Below are 16,717 nucleotides of genomic sequence, written 5' to 3' on the forward strand. Positions count from 1 at the left end.
TGAATCCGGGAGGCGGAGGTTGCGGTGAGCCTAAATCGCGCCATTGCACTCTAGCCTGGGTGACAAGAGCAAAACTCTGTCTCAAAAAAACAAAACAAAACAAAAATCAGAGGAGCATCATTATTCCAATACCAAGGAGAAGTAGCTCCCTTTAGCCAAACCTTTCAGCTCATGACATAAAAAAGGAAAAATATCCAATTTAACAAACCCATATATTGTTCATCTGTTAGACAATCATTTTTAAAGCACTTGCAATTAGCCACTCAACTGTGCTAGGAATAGAGAGATGAATAAGACACGGTTCTTCCCCTTCAACAGTCCATTTCTTCCAGGTTGGAATACACATAGCCAGCCAGCCCTCAGTCAGTAGGGTTTAGACATTTGTTTTTGCCTGCCCAGCCTCCTCTTGGAGCCGCCTCTGCCACAATTGATGGAAGAGAGAAAGTCGCTTTTCCAGCAGAGCAGAGTATACATGACTCAGTTTGACTAGCTAAGAATATTTCATCTATGTAAGATAATGACCAGTAGAGTTGGACATGTCCCCTAAACAGGGCTGACACTGACACTGAAAACAAGAGTTGGGACCTGCCATCACATGAAGCAAGCAAAGGGAACAATCCCTATTGATATTGTTTAAGGTCCTCGATGCAGCTGTGCCTGAAGAACAGCACTTCCCTACGCCAGCCTTTTCCAATATATATAAACAAACACATTATCGTTTCTGCCTAAGTTCATGTCACTCACAACCAAAAGTCTTGACAGACCCACTGGGCAGTGGGACACAGAAGAGAAAGTAAATAATTAAGAGGGAAGATAGGGTATTTTTTTTTTTTTTTTGAGACGGAGTCTTGCTGTCGCCCAGGCTGGAGTGCAATGGCACGATCTCGGCTCACTGGAAGCTCCGCCTCCCCGGTTCACGCCATTCTCCTGCCTCAGCCTCCTGAGTATATAGGCGCCTGCCACCATGCCTGGCTAATTTTTTATATTTTTAGTAGAGATGGGGTTTCACCGTGTTAGCCAGGATGGTCTCGATCTCCTGACCTCTTGATCCACCCACCTCGGCCTCCCAAAGTGCTGGGATTACAGGCGTGAGCCACCATGCCGACCAAGATAGGGTATTTATGCAAAATAATTACACTTGTGAACTGGGTCTAGTAAAAAGAATAGGAGTTTGTAAGATGAAAGTTACTCTAAAAAATGCTTTGGCTCTGATTTCATCAAGTGAAAAAACAAAAAACACTATATGAAAAGAGTTAAACAACCTAAATTATAAATAATTCAGAGAAAGCTCAATGACCTATTAACAACAGAATTAACATTTTCAAGTGTTTTATTTACAACTGAAAGTAACTAGGTGTGGGTACAATGTCTCACACCCATAATCCCAGCATGTTAGGGGGCCGGGTTTTTTTTTTTTTTTTTTTTTTTATTGAGACAGAGTCTCGCTCTGTCGCCCAGGCTGGAGTGCAGTGGCGCGATCTCGGCTCACTGCAAGCTCCGCCTCCCGGGCTTACGCCATTCTCCTGCCTCAGCCTCCCGAGTAGCTGGGACCACAGGCGCCCGCCACCTCGCCCGGCTAGTTTTTTGTATTTTTTAGTAGAGACGGGGTTTCACCGTGTTCGCCAGGATGGTCTCGATCTCCTGACCTCGTGATCCACCCGTCTCGGCCTCCCAAAGTGCTGGGATTACAGGCTTGAGCCACCGCGCCCGGCCAGGGGGCCGGGTTTGAGACCAGACTGAGCAACACAGCAAGACCTATGTAGAAACGGGTGTGGACCTGTAGTCCTAGATACAGGGGGCTAAGGTGGGAGGATCATTTGAGCCCAGGAGTTCAAGGCTGCAGTGAGCAATGATCGTGCCACTGCACTCCAGACTGGGTGACAGACTAAGGTCCTGCCTTTAAAATAAATAGAGAGTAACTAGCTTTTTGGTAAGCACATGCCACCTGATGAACTACATGTAAACGTTCCACCATTATTATTTTTGAGAAAGGGTCTCACTCTGTGTTACCCAGGCTGGACTGCAGTGGTATGATCACAGCTCACTGCAGCCTCAATTCTCCGGGCTCAAGCAATCCTTCTGCCTCAGCCTCAAAAGTAGATGAGACTAGAGGTAGACGCCACCACATTCAGCTAATTAAAAAAAAAATTTAATAGGGGTCCTCCCTATGCTGCCCAGGCTGGTCTCCAACTCTTGAGCTCAAGTGATCTTCTTACCTCGACTCCGTGAAGTGTTGGGATTACAGGTATGGGCCACTGTGCCCAGCCAACATTCAATTTTGGAGACTAACACTGTTGAGTGAACAAGACATACTCATTCCTATTAGCCCTTGCAAATTATATCCACATCTACTGATTAGGGCCCAAACATTAAAGTTGTACTAATCCAGGCCCAAATCCTATTCATGTGCTTTCTTACAAAGCAAGAGTCAGACAGCTGGAATGAAAATCTGAGATTCATCTAGGCCCTAGGCTACAGATAAAGTAAAACCATATGCATGATATATGTATCTGTGCAGAAACTTTTCAGTTTAAGTCCCATCTTCTTTTGGTTTTGTTGGTTGTGCTTTTGAGGTCTTAGTCATGAATTCTTTGCCTAGATCAATGTCCACGAGAGTTTTCCCTAGGTTTCCCTAGTTTCAGGTCTCACTTTGAGTCTTTTTTCTATCTTGAGCTGATTTCTGTATACGGTGACAGATAAGGGTCTAGTTTCATTCTTCTGCATCATGGTAATCCAATTTTCCTAGCAACATTGACTGAATAAGGAGTCCTTGTACATTATTTGGGTGATGGATACACTGAAAGCCCAGATTTCTTTTTTTTTTTTTTTGAGACAGTTTTACTCTTGTTGCCCAGGCTGGAGTGCAATGGCGTGATCTTGGCTCACTGCAACATCTGCCTCCCAGGTTCAAGCAATTCTGCCTCAGCCTCCTGAGTAGCTGAGATTACAGGTATGTGCCACCACGCCCAGCGAATATTTGTATTTTGAGTAGAGACGGGGTTTCGCTATCTTGGCCAGGCTGGTCTTGAACTCCTTACCGCAAGTGATCTGCCCACCTTGGCCTCCCAAAGTGCTGGGATTAGAGGCATGAACCACCACACCCAGCCCTAAAAGCCCAGATTTCACCACTGAACAATATGTCTATGTAACAAAACTGCACTTGTATCCCTTAAATTAATACACACAACAAATTTTTAATTAAAAAAAATCTGATCCTCTCTCTCTTCCAAGTATCAAAAGTAAAAACATTTACTCCATGTACTAAGAGGTACAGAGAACCTGGCTCACGAGGAAAAAATATTTGTAAGCTCACTGTATAGTGGAAGGATGATGACATAACATCGGTAACTGTGAACTTTAAGCAAAGAGGTAATTAACTGACCAACAATCACAATCATTTATGAAACAACTGCTCTGCCAAAAGCCCTGGATCTAGTCAGAGGCTGTACTCAGCTTCTTCTGGGTCAGGCAGACAGATAATCATCCAACAGATGACAGTCCTAGTTTAGCAGGCTCAAGGTAAGGTCTGCAGGATCTGACACACCAAGAATCAGTCGAACTTGTCTATGGTAGTTCTGCAGAGCTACCACATCAAGGATGGCACCATATAGTCTGTATTTTTAGGGGAAGAAAAAAAGCAGAAAAGCATTTACTAGTATCATCTGAAAGTAAAACAAAACAAAGACAAAACAAACAAAAAGATAAACCTGTTTTAGATGAGCAAAAGACAACCCAGCCAAACACCTCTGAACAGGCACAGATGAGCCAGAAGAAAAAGCTAGCCTCCAAGTCCAAACTTGTCCAGATCACATTTTAAACTATTTCAAGTGCAGATCTAGTATGTCATAGTGTGTCCTACTTTTCTTCAACTGCAGGTATAACTTTGCTACTTTACAATGTTCGGGAACCCAAACCTGAACATATCCCAAAGTGATGATTAATGTATCAGTTACACTAGTGAATGCAAAACTTTCATTTCCACTAGGAAAAGAATCTCTAATATTTCACTGAGAGCTACACAAGGATCGTTACTTCTTCCTGGTTAACACCTAAACATAAGCTGCACTTAGCCTAAACCAGTGATTTTCAAACCTCATTTATTTTTTTGAGATGGAGTCTCCCTCTGTTACCTAGGCTGCAGTGCAGTGGTGTGATCTCAGCTCACTGCAACCTCTGCCTCCCAGGTTCCAGCGATTCTCCCACTTCAGTCTTTCGAGCAGCTGGGATTACAGGCACGTGCCACCAGGCTGGCCTAATTTTTTTATATTTTTAGTAGAGATGGGGTTTCGGCATGTTGGCCAGGCTGGTCTCGAACTCCTGACCTCAAGTGATCTGCCTGCCTCGGCCTCCCAAAGCGCTGGGATTACAGGTGTGAGCCACTGCACCTAGCGTCAAACTTTTTTTTAAAAGCTGTGAAATCCTTGTTTCCAAAGGAATCTTAGGTGAAATATAAAAAAGATAAAAACTAGCAGTGCTCAGGTTGAAAGAGAGAAAAAAAGGTTCCCTGCCACCAGTACCTCCAGGAAATAGTCACTAATCTAAACTAAGCCTGTGATGCAAATTTATGCAAAAGTGGCAGGTTACCGAAATGTAGAATCTGGGCCTAGTGGGCAATCAAACCAAAGCATGAAGTTTGATGGCTACAGAAGAATTCTGACAGTTTACTGAAAATCTTCACCAAATAACTTTAGTCTGATCAAAGTATGAAGTGATAGGGAATCCACAGTACACCTAAAGGATCAGAAAATAAAAGTTTACAGTGTGATTTTTTAAAAAAACATTTCTACCCTAAAGTTGTAAAGAAAAACACAGTCTCTCTGGGATTATCTTTTACCTGGGGTTGGGAGAAGAGAAGAGTGTGGAATCAAGGGCTAGAAATGATGCTATCACTAGTGAAGAAAACGGCAGCGTCAGGATGGGCAGCATGGCTCATGTCTGTAAACCCAGCACTTTGGGAGGCCAAGGCAGGCAATCACTAGAGGCCAGGAGTTAGCGACCAGCCTGGCCAACATGGTGAAACCCCATCTCTACTAAAAAGACAATAAAATTAGTTGTGCATGGTGGCACATACCTGTAATCCTAGCTATTTGGGAGGCTGAGGCCTGAGAATCGTTTGAATCTGGGAGGTGGGTGTTGCAGTGAGCAGAGATCACGCCATTGCATTCCAGCCTGGGCAACAGAGTGAGACTCTGTCCAAAAAAAAAAAAAAAAAAAAAAAAAAAGGGTAGCCGTATTTTCTAAGTTAATAAAAATGAGGAAGACAATCAGGCTACTACGATATAAACAATTTCATTTTTTGATAACATCAACCCAAGTTACTATGTAAGAATTTCAGACCCTTGATACTTAAATTACTCCAACTGATGCTGATGCAAGAATTTTTACATATATCTTATAACCCCCACTGGGGTTTAAGAGGAAGATTTTTGAAGTTTCTTTAAACCAATGATCTAACTAAAAAATGTCAAGTTACGCTGGCAATTTTCTAAGAGGGACAAGCACTTGATTCTCATGAACAGAATCAAAGCATCAGTTAACCGCTACCTGTGACAACACTTCTATTTAAAGAACAGATTTTGTTATGTCTCTGTGGAAACATTCAGTACCTGTTAAGATAAAAACTAATCAGAAAGAAAACATCAATCCTGGGAAAACAAAACAGAAGGGTGTGTGTCTAACCTAACGGTCTGCAACTGGGCCTACAGCGGAAAGCTGGAGGAGGTGAAGGAGAGGATTCTGGCTAATAAATCCCTGGCTATGAGAACTGACCAGGACACAAGTGCACTGCATTGGGCAGGCTCAACCAGACATACATAAATTGCTGAATTTTTGTTTCAACTTGGAGTGCCAGTAAATGATAAATACTATGCAATGTTGGTCTCCTCTTCAGACTGCTGTTTGTGCTGGCCAGAATGAGACTGTAAAAGCCCTTCTGGAAAAGGTGCTCAAGTGAATGCTGTCAATCAAAATGGCTCTACTCCCCTACATCATGCAGTTTCCAAAAACAGGCATGAGATTGCCGTCATGTTACTAGAAGGTGAGGCTAATCCAGATGGTAAGGATCATTATGAGGCTACAGCAAAGTACCGGGCCACAGCCAAGGGTAACTTGAAGATGATTCATATCCTTCTGTATTACAAAGCATCCACAAACATCCAAGACACTGAGGGTAACACCCCTCCACACTTAGCCTGTGATAAGAGTGAAGAAGCAAAACTGCTGGTGTCCCAAGAAGCAATATTTACATAGAGAATAAAGAAGAAAAGAAACCCCGCAAGTGGCTAAAGGTGGCCTGGGTTTAATACTCAAGAGAATGGTAGAAGATTAAACAGCTTGGATTTCTTCTTACTTTATATGTTGTGATGCTGTCCCTAGTGTGCTGGAAAATAACGTACTTGGGCACAAGACATCATCTGCAAATGTTTTCTCACCTTCAAAGTCTTATAAACATGTTGACTATTGTTCCTGTTGAGGTTCTTGTTCTAAACTTACAGCTTGCTTTCCGGGCACTGAATAACTATTGACATTGTTCTACTGTTGTCATATATTCTTGTATACTGAATTTCAGCTAATTCTGAGTAAGTGATTCCGTGGCTGTTGTGAATCTTCAGTACCCCCCAAGCATGCACCTTGTATCAGTCTCTGAAACAGATTAGCTCCAATAGCAACAGGCTAGTTCTTCTGCTAGATGGTTCTAGATGGACTCCCTCTGTGATGTTCCTCCATACAGTTAAACATCCTAACTTTTTTTTCAAGCTCACTCAGGCCTATGCCAAATATTATTTTTCCCCAACCATGAGATTTTATTTTTGTGACAGGAGGAATATTTACATATTTTAGTGGACCACATTTTAAGTTGGGGGTTGTGCTCTAAAGTAATGAAAAACAACTTCTCATGTACACGTGTATTTTTTTTTTGATAAGCTTTCCCAAGATAAAATGTATGGTTTTTAAAAAAGAAAGTTTTAAAGTACCTATATCAAGTCATCTTATATTGAAAAAAAGTCAAGCTTGTTAAAATGATATGTAACAAAATATACTGATTTGTATTTCAGAAACTAAAAAATAAAATGTTGAAAGAAAAAACCATCATTTTTGTATTTACACATTGTCTTTCCTTCCTACCTTTCCCTCAGCAACATATTTAATACCTGTCTATATCACTCATTGAATCAAAAACTGTGGTCACAGTAAAACCCTATTTCTTCTTATAGCCAATAAGCCTTTATTGTTTCTATTTTAGGATTTGCATCTGAACTAGTGAACATACTTTATTTACATGTGCCATTAAGCCCTACATTTAAACCAGTTGCAAAAAGGTTTATATATTTGCAATTTAAAAAAATTAATCTTTTTTTTTTTTTTTTTTTTGAGACGGAGTCTCGCTCTGTCGCCCAGGCTGGAGTGCAGTGGCTGGATCTCAGCTCACTGCAAGCTCCGCCTCCCGGGTTTAAGCCATTCTCCTGCCTCAGCCTCCCAAGTAGCTGGGACTACAGGCGCCACGACCTCGCCCGGCTAGTTTTTTGTACTTTTTAGTAGAGACGGGGTTTCACCGCGTTAGCCAGGATGGTCTCGATCTCCTGACCTCGTGATCCGCCCCGTCTTGGCCTCCCAAAGTGCTGGGATTACAGGCTTGAGCCACCGCGCCCGGCCTAAAAAATTAATCTTATACAGCTTTGCTTTAAGATTGAGAGCCTACAGCCAGTCTGGAAATAATCACCCCACTCAATCTTTTTCTAAAATACACAGCCCTGAACAGAGGTAGCCGATTTCCATTCTCCTATAAGCTTGGGCAAAAGAGCTTCCAGATGCCGGAAACTCTTCACAGAAAGGCAGCTCTGATGCCTCCTCCTTTTCCTCTCCTCCCTCCCCCATCCATAAAACACATAATTCTGACTATCCAGGGCAGAATGATCTTCTGGATTAGCAGATAAAACTGTGCAGCAAGAGAGAGGTAAGAAAATAAAGTTTAGTCTCCTCTTTCCTTAAGCTTACTGGAAAATGTATAGTAGTACTGAGGCTGAAAAGGGGGGTGAGGGAGTTAGAGAACCAGGAAGATTAGAAAGAAAACTACTTTGCAAATGACGACACTTACGTACTGAAAGCTAGATTTGAACAATGAACATCAATTATATTGCCTAGGATAATCGTATTATAATACTCTTAATAAAGATAAGCGGTTTCTGTATTCCTCTATTTTTACTAGCTTCACTGGACTTTTACTATTCTCCCAGTTTGATAATAAAAGATAACCAAATACAAAACTGCCTCCAAAAATAAACATTGATTTTCTTCAAGTTTTTAACTGTTCTCAATTATTCTTTGTAATTTTTATAACCATTTCTTTAGTGTAAATTTATGCAAGGCGAAAGATGACATTTTATCTAAATACAGCATTCTATACAAAAATGTTTAGTCAAAGTAATATTTTTTGTCACTTTCCATCAACATGTGTGAATCCTTTCTACAAAAAAAACATGCTCTAAAAGATTGTTGCCTGATCACCTCAAGTGAGAGGGGGCACAAAATCCCACCAGGCAGCTCATTCCACACTGGACAGCTTTACAATGTTGTGTAACCTGCCCATAGCTCTCAGTTAGGCTATAAATTCCCCAGTCACATGACAGCCTTTCAAAACTTTAAGACACGCCCCTCTTCTCCCAGTGAACCAGGATCAGTTCTTCTCACCATTCCTTCCGTGATCTCACAGGCCACTCTCCAAAGTTATGCTCCAGCTTGTCAGTCTCCCCAGTTCCCTGAATAAACTGTTATTCGGATGTGACATATTCAGGATATGTCAATTGATACAACACTACCCTAAATCTGGACATTATTTTTCAATTAATGCCCCTGAAAAGTGCATTTGTGTCAGTGGCATCCATTTCATACATATGACATAAAAAATATTTTTAAAAATATGCAGTGCCTTTTCAGAGTTAGCTTGTTCAGCTGGTGAGGAAAAAGATAGTTTGGACTGAATCTAAATCACAATCACCAGTCTTCAGTGTCTCCTCAACTGCAGGAACACAAGCATTCTGTTTCTGAAATGAGGGTTGGAAAAACAAAACCAAAAACGAAAAAGCAAATGTCCAGTACAGGCCTTAGGAAAGTCAAAAGACTGAGACTCATCTTCCAAATCACACCATCAACTGAAATCTGTTATGAAAAAGCAGCACTCTGAATCACTGAACCCAGGGGTTGCCTAATCTAAACTCTTCTCATCTTACAAATTAGTAGCTGAGGTGAAGCAACTGCTTGCCCATGAGCGAGCTGGGTCTCAAGGCCACCCTCCATACCTAAGATGCGGAACTCCTCTCATTACCCATGCAGACTGAACTCTATCTCTGACATTCACTAAAAACAAACAGCAGCATATTCCCTACATACATCTGAAAGTGCCAGAACTTCCATACCCAAGGTTGAAATGGTCTTCAAAAATTAAAAGGCTCAGCCAAACCAGCTGAAGCAATAATACAGAGATTAAGAATCTGTACACATCTCAAGTCAGTCAGATGGTTCTATCACATCCAGAAAAGAAAGAATTCAGCTCTGAGGACACTTGCCTTAAATCACTCTTACCATCACCATGGAGGTCAAGAGTCACTAGATAGTCACATCTGAATAATCTGATTCTATCAAAATCATAAGGGCAATATCTTGTAAAATGAAAACCACAACCTTGATATCCTTAAATAACAGGCTAGCTTTTCAAAAAACAGATTATCCTATGTCTCCCCTTTATTATTTTCCCATTGTTAATCCTCTAAGCATGTTCTTCTGAAAGTCCCTTGGGAAACTAGAGGCTTCCTTTTTGAAAGGAGGGAGTTGATAGGAGGCTTGTCTGTTCTCAACTACCTCCAGGCTCCAGTCAAACTGGGAGAACAGTTAAAAGTCCAAAAAGTTACATAAGCAACTGGGAAGCGGGAACACAGGACCACACATAAACTTGTATATCAACGTTCTCAGCAGCATTATTCATAATACCCCCAAAATAGGAACAACTCAAAACAATTGATAAATGAAACGTGTTTATATCCACATAATGGGATATGATTCAGCCACGAAAAGGAATAAAGTACTGATACATGTTCCAACATGAACCTTGAAAACATTATACTAAGTGAATAAAATCAACCACAAAAGGCCAAATATTGTATGATTCCACTCATGAGGTACTTAGAATAAACAAATTCATAGGAATAGAAAAGTAAAATGGTGGTTGCCAGGGGCTAGGTAAAGGAAGAAACGGAGTTATTAACAGGTGTAGAGTTTCAGTTCTGCAAGATTAAAAAAGGCTAAAATGGTAAAGTTTATGTATACTTTACAACAATTAAAAGTAAACACATTCTTTTTTTTTTTAAAGTGGTTACTGGGAAATTTAAGGCAGCAGTGTTGATTAGGGAAGCAGACAAAGTCTGCTTATAATTTCAACAGCAGGGTAGTCTGGGTTCAAAATCAGGGGCATTTCTCACTGATGGGTCTCTTTACCAAAATGTGAGTATTAGGCATTTGTTAATACTCCCCAGTAAAGGACAGATCCTCTAGAACAAACCGTGGATGTAACACAGCATTTTGAAGGTCTATACAAATTTCCAGACCATTTTTAACACTATAATCATTTAATATGAGTAGTAATACATTAATGGAACCTAGGCGGCTCCAAAACCTTTAAGTACTTAAAGAAAAAAAAATGGTAGAGAGTTCATGTTATTGGCAAATCTGCTCCATTCCAAGAGGCCAGGGACAGTGTATTATATTACTTTTGGCAATGAAGGCCCTGATTCACCCTGGCTTAACTAATAGATTTATTACGGCTGGGGTTCCTTCAGTGAGACATTCAACTACTTTGTTTCGCAAACTTGAGCGTGTGGCAGTAGAAAAAAGATCTTCAGAGAATTCCCACGTTAAATTTTCAAATCACCTTAAGTTTCCGCTACAAAAGCAGAAGTGCAAGAGAAAAGGTCCTGGGAAAAATGAAATGGAAAGCTTTTGAAAGGTAACAGAATGATGAAAAATTTAATTTTAGCACTTTAAAGAAGTTTGTTTTCTCTCATGCTGGTGTAGTTCATTAATAGCAAACCAATAATCTAACTGTAAACAGCCTGGCTCATCACATTACCTACCAATTATACAAAAATTATAATCACACTGTGATTTAAAAGTTTTATTTATTTTAAAAGCTCATCACAGGTGATCTCAGAGATTTAGCAAAATACAACCTGAAATAGTTAACAGATACGGCCGGCATTTATGTCTATAAATTATTATCATTACATATTATCTTTTAGCACATTCATTTTCCTAACCTCAATTGATGGACTAAACAGAACCCTTAAAATATGCAGCAGGACAAGGGTGCCATCTCACACGTGTGGCTCCCAGCTCCCAGCACTTTGGAAGGCTGAGGTGGGAGGACTGCTTGAGCCCAGGATTTCAAGACCAGCCTGGGTAAATATAGTGAAATCTCTACTTAAAAATATATATATATGTGTGTGTGTGTGTGTGTGTGTGTGTGTGTGTGTGTGTATATGTATGTATATAACCAGGTGTGGTGGTGCAGGCCTATAGTCCCAGCTACTTGGGAGGCTGAGGCGGGAGGATGGTTAGAGCTGCAGTGAGCTATGATGGTGCCACTATATTTCAGCCTGGGTTACAAAGGGAGACCCTGGGACTTTGGTTTTTTTCCCTGCTGTATCTCTAACATCTATGTCAGTGGCTAGAACAAAGCAGGCACTCAATAAATGCAGACTGAATGAATGAATCCCTGCCTAGAAAAGGCTTACAGACATGACATCCAATAAATATTTGCAGTAAAAGAGGCAATGTATCAGATGTGTCCCAAACTAAATCCTAAGAGGCTTCATGTTTAGTTCATTCTCAGCAGGAAGGGTGGCAACAGCTGCTGAGTTGGGGCCACTAACTTAGGTGGAGAATCTGCATTTACTGCAAAAAGCTTCTGGCACAGTTCCAGAGGCCGGAAAGCAAGGTGTTCTAGGAACTCCTTGCTCAACTCCACTGAGTCAGAATGGTTGCTATGTCAAACTTCTGAGTAACAAGGAACGACATGACTGGACAGGCAGGGTGAGGATAGGATGGGGACCCTGAACGTGAAGCTGGTCTGCTGCCATGTCTGGGAGGCACCGAGGAGATGCTGCAGATATCAAAGTACAGAAGGGACATGATTCTAATGGCACTTTAAGAGGATTAATCTGGGCCGGGCGTGGTGGCTCATGCCTGAAATCCCAGCACTTTGGGAGGCCAAGATGGGCGGATCACCAAGTCAGGAGCTCGAGACCAGCCTGGCCAATATGGTGAAACCCCGTCTCTACTAAAAATACAAAAATCAGTCGGGTGTGGTAGTGCATGCCTGTAGTCCCAGCTACTTGGGACGCTGAGGCAGAAAAATTGCTTCAATCTGGGAGGCGGAGGTTGCAGTCACTGCACTCCAGCCTGGACAACAGAGCCAGACTGAATTTCCAAAAAAAAAAAAAAAAAAAAAAAAAGCATGAATCTGGTTGTATTCAGCAGGTTCCATTAAGAAAGGTCCAGAGGGCCAGGCGTGGTGGCTCACACCGGTAATCCCAGCACTTTGGGAGGCCTGACCAACATGGTGAAACCTATCTCTACTAAAAATACAAAAAATTAGCTGGGTGTGGTGGCCAGTGCCTGTAATCCCAGCTACTCAGGAGGCTGAGGCAGGAGAATTTCCTGAGCCCAGGAGGCAGAGGTTGCAGTGAGCCGAGATTGTGCCACTGCACTCCAGCCTGGACTCCATCTTTAAAAAAAAAAAAAAAAAAAAAAAAAGGCCCGAAGGAAGTCAATTAGGTAAGAGTACATACCAGCCCTACCCAACCCTCAGAATCACCTGAGGGAGCTTATACCCATGCTGCATCTTCTCAATCTGAGAGGTCTGAGAAACCATCACTGCCTTAGGTATGAGATAATAGGATACTGGGGTGATAGTAAAAGGAGGAGAAAAGAAAAAGTTCACAGGTGAAGCTTATAGCCTTAAGTCAAAATTTGTGCCAATAATACTATTTTCATGGACAAAAATTTACTGATCAGCCATATGTAAAAAAATTTACACCTTATAACTTCAAACCTCCTTAACAAGAGATAGGATGACATAGCACAGTAAAGCTTTTATTCGTTATGAAATAAAGATAGGATGCAGTGGTCCACCCTACAGTTGGACAGATCTGTATTTAAATCCTTGCTCTGCCACTTACTAGCTTTGTGATCCTAAACATGTTATTTAACCTCTAGAGGTCTGTTTTCTTATGGTATAAGCAGAAGGACACTGTCTAATTGTTTTAATGTCAGAAGGATTAAATGAGATGATGCAAGTTAATGCTTAAGGCAGTTACCATTATTACCTTAAACCAGATGAGATACTAAAATAATCACTTTGAAAATTCTGAGTTCACACCAGGGCATAACCTCTCCAAAAAGCTCAAACTATTATGACTGAGAATCAGATGTGGTTGCCATAACAACATCTGTTCTTGTACACATTACAATGTGCTACATGCACAGTAGTGTTTTTATATAATATTTTACATCTGTGTGAGCCATTCATACTCAGGTTAGCGTATTCCTAACTTTACAAGCTCAGTGACACTTAAAATATTTATGCAACAGAACATCTGCAACTATCTTAAACAAACCCAGGTGACTTACAGTTACGTAGAAACATAAAGCTGTCATCTCGATTTTGCATATCTTATGTTTTAAAAAATATGTGGAGTCACTGGTCTTTTAGGAAGATTTGCAGACTACAAGACCGGTGCCCACAACCGGAAAACTGCTACTGTGTTGCTGCTTATCCTGATGCTTTCCGTATTCAGATTTCAGGCAAGAATTCTAGCAGTGACCACTGCTAGAATTTCCAGCACACCAGTAGAACCAGTTGTTTTCAGGTGGAACCCCTCTAAGAGTTTAAGATATGTATACAAATAGAGGGAAGATGATGCCTGAGGGACAAGGCGACAACTGGGCAGTCAGAGGTGACCCTTCATCAATTTAAGAGTTCACCTAAAATTGTATTTGAAAGCTGGGGAAGATGCCTCAGTACTTAAACAAGAAAAACAGACTGAGGATCCTTTATAATATACCGATCTAGATTTAGGAAGAGTGTGAGGTGAGGACCACTTCTCAGTTTACTTCACTCTAAACAGGTATTGCAGCAAGGCAGGGACACAGCACAGAGTGATTCTAGCACTCCACTGCCTACATAAGAACTCCACAGTGATACAGTCACTTGCTGTCACTGTAAGCGGACAACTTGGCTTAAGATCAATGTAAAAAAGGGAAATAATTCACACGCAGCCCTTAAGGAGTGTTTTAGGGGAAGACTCTCAAACTGCATTTTTCCTTTGCCCTCACACCACACAGAAGTCGTGAAGTCGTCTTCTGTGACCAAACGTGTGGGTTTTTTTCCCAAGCAGCGGACACCAGCTGAGTGTCCTAATTTGGTTCTGACACTGTCTACCTGGATATAGTGTCATATTCCACAAGTTGGGGGCTTAGTCTAACCCCAAGACTGCTCTCTCCTTCTTCAGACACCAATTAGAAGTCTGCGCCTCCAGAACTTTTGACTGATGCTTCAAGCTGGGGTTCCCAAGACCCTCTCCTTGAGTTCTATTAATTTGCTACAGCATCTCATAAAACTTGGGGAAATACTTATGTTTACCGGTTTATTATAAAAAATACAGATAAAGAAATGCATAGGGGCACTGGGCTTCCGTGCCCTCTCTGGGGGCGCTACCCTCCAAGTGTGTTCAACTATCTGGAAGCTCTCTGACCCCAGTTCTGTTTTTGTTTTTCTAGATGGAATCTCACTCTGTCCCCCAGGCTGGAGTGCAGTGGCACAATCCCAGTTCACTGCAACCTCTGCCTCCTGGGTTCAAGCAATTCTCCTGCTTCAGACTCCCAAGTAGCTGGGATTATAGGCCCCCACCACTACATCCAGCTAATTTTTTTTATTTTTATTTTTAGTAGAGATGGGGTTTCACCATGATGGCCAGGCTGGTCTCAAACTCCTGAACTCACAATTTGCCCGCCTTTGGCCTCCCAAAGTGCTGGGATTACAGGCGTGAGCCACCGTGCCTGGCCTCTCCTGGGTTTTTATAAAAGCTTCATAATGTAGTCATCTCTTCTTACCTCCCTTCCTTGGGGTATAGGGCAACACCCTCTCTCTAGGGAGGGTCTCAAGACTTACAATCAGAAAGCTGGGTAAAGATTAGAGTCTTGCCTTGGGGCAGGTATAAAGCGAGAGCAGAAGGTCAGAGATTATTTTCTGAGACCTAACGCACCCTATAACACAACATGGTAATGGGGTTATGGGTGGGGAAGCCAGGAACCGTGGTGGACGAAAACCAGTATGTATCACACCACCACGAGAGGACACATAGATACATCCATTTATAAATTATTTCAGAAGCATGCCAAGTCTATCTAAATGACATAAAATGCATGCCTAGTCTATCTAAACGACATAAAATGTTATTTTGATCCCCTAATAATACATTTTTTACGCTCTACCAAAACTATTCAGAAATAATTTCCCACAATAGGAAATATATTTCTTTCACCATTCTTGGGTAACAATTTATTTAAACTATGTTCTCAAGTTTTTCTAAGCCATCTCCCAGGATCAAGGCTTCACCAAACGCAGCTTTTCAAAAGCATTCTTGTACCAGGTTTTGCCACTTGATGGCTCACTTTTTTACAACTTCCCCAGAGAAGTTTTATTTGCATTTTTCTTGTTGCTGTTTTTATTTTTACTTTTTTTGAGACGGAGTCTCACTCTGTCGCCCAGGCTGGAGTGCAGTGGTGCCATCTCGGCTCACTGCAACCTCCGCCTCCTGGGTTCAAGCGATTCTCCTGCCTCAGCCTCCCGAGTAGCTGATACTACATGTGCGTGCCACCACACCAGGATAATTTTTGTATTTTTAGTAGAGACGGGGTTTCAGCATGTTGGCCAGGCTGGTCTCGAACTCCTGACCTCAGGTGACCCGCCAGCCTTGGCCTCCCAAAGTGCTGGGATTACAGGTGTGAGCCACCACACCCGTCCTCTTGTTGCTGTTTTTAAGTGTAACTGATCTTGAAGCAGGATTCTGAGCACTTCTTGCATTTGGATACTCCCAGTCTTAGCTCACTTCCTTCACAAGAGCAAGGATTCTGTCAACCTAAATTTATAATTCCAATTTAAAATTTTAATAAATTCCACCATATTTCCACTAGACAGGAGTTTCTTCAAAAGAGACCACTCAAAAAGTTCTCAAGTCACCAGCTTCCAGCAGAAGAGCAGAGCTTTACAGATCGTCAACTGAAGCACAGCCTTCGACAAGCTCTTAAATGGAGCACGAAGGATTCAGAAAAAGAAAGTGTAAAAGCCAGCAATTATCTAACAAAAAAATAACTGCTAAGGAGAGACTGTCTTAAACCAAAAAACTGGGAAAAGGGAACATAAAGTTTCTTTTTCGATCCATAGACAGTTAACTTCAAAGCAGAAATATGCTACTCCAATTAACTGCCAACTGCACAATTTATACCCAGACTCTCCCTACTGGGGGTGTGGCTAGCTTATTTAAATGTAGACGCCATTGGGATCCTTGGGTGTAAGCTCACGTGGAAGCATAAAGCCTCACTATGAAATGGGAAGCATTCATGTGAGCCCCCCTTAGCCAAACAGCTTACAAGAGCACCATAAAGG

The 16,717-nt window shown here is 41.6% G+C and overlaps 1 protein-coding gene and 1 pseudogene across 5 annotated transcripts in view; one reads left to right on the top strand and one right to left on the bottom strand.

Annotated features, from left to right (window-relative positions):
* ADNP (activity dependent neuroprotector homeobox) overlaps positions 1-16,717 on the bottom strand; it is a 43,298-nt gene that overhangs the window by 19,645 nt on the left and 6,936 nt on the right. The gene's annotated exons all lie outside the window — the stretch shown is intronic.
* LOC116270678 lies at positions 5,462-7,089 on the top strand (annotated as a pseudogene).

The sequence above is a fragment of the Papio anubis genome, chromosome 16 (assembly GCF_008728515.1).
Source record: "Papio anubis isolate 15944 chromosome 16, Panubis1.0, whole genome shotgun sequence".
In the NCBI taxonomy this organism is placed as follows: Eukaryota; Metazoa; Chordata; class Mammalia; order Primates; family Cercopithecidae; genus Papio; species Papio anubis.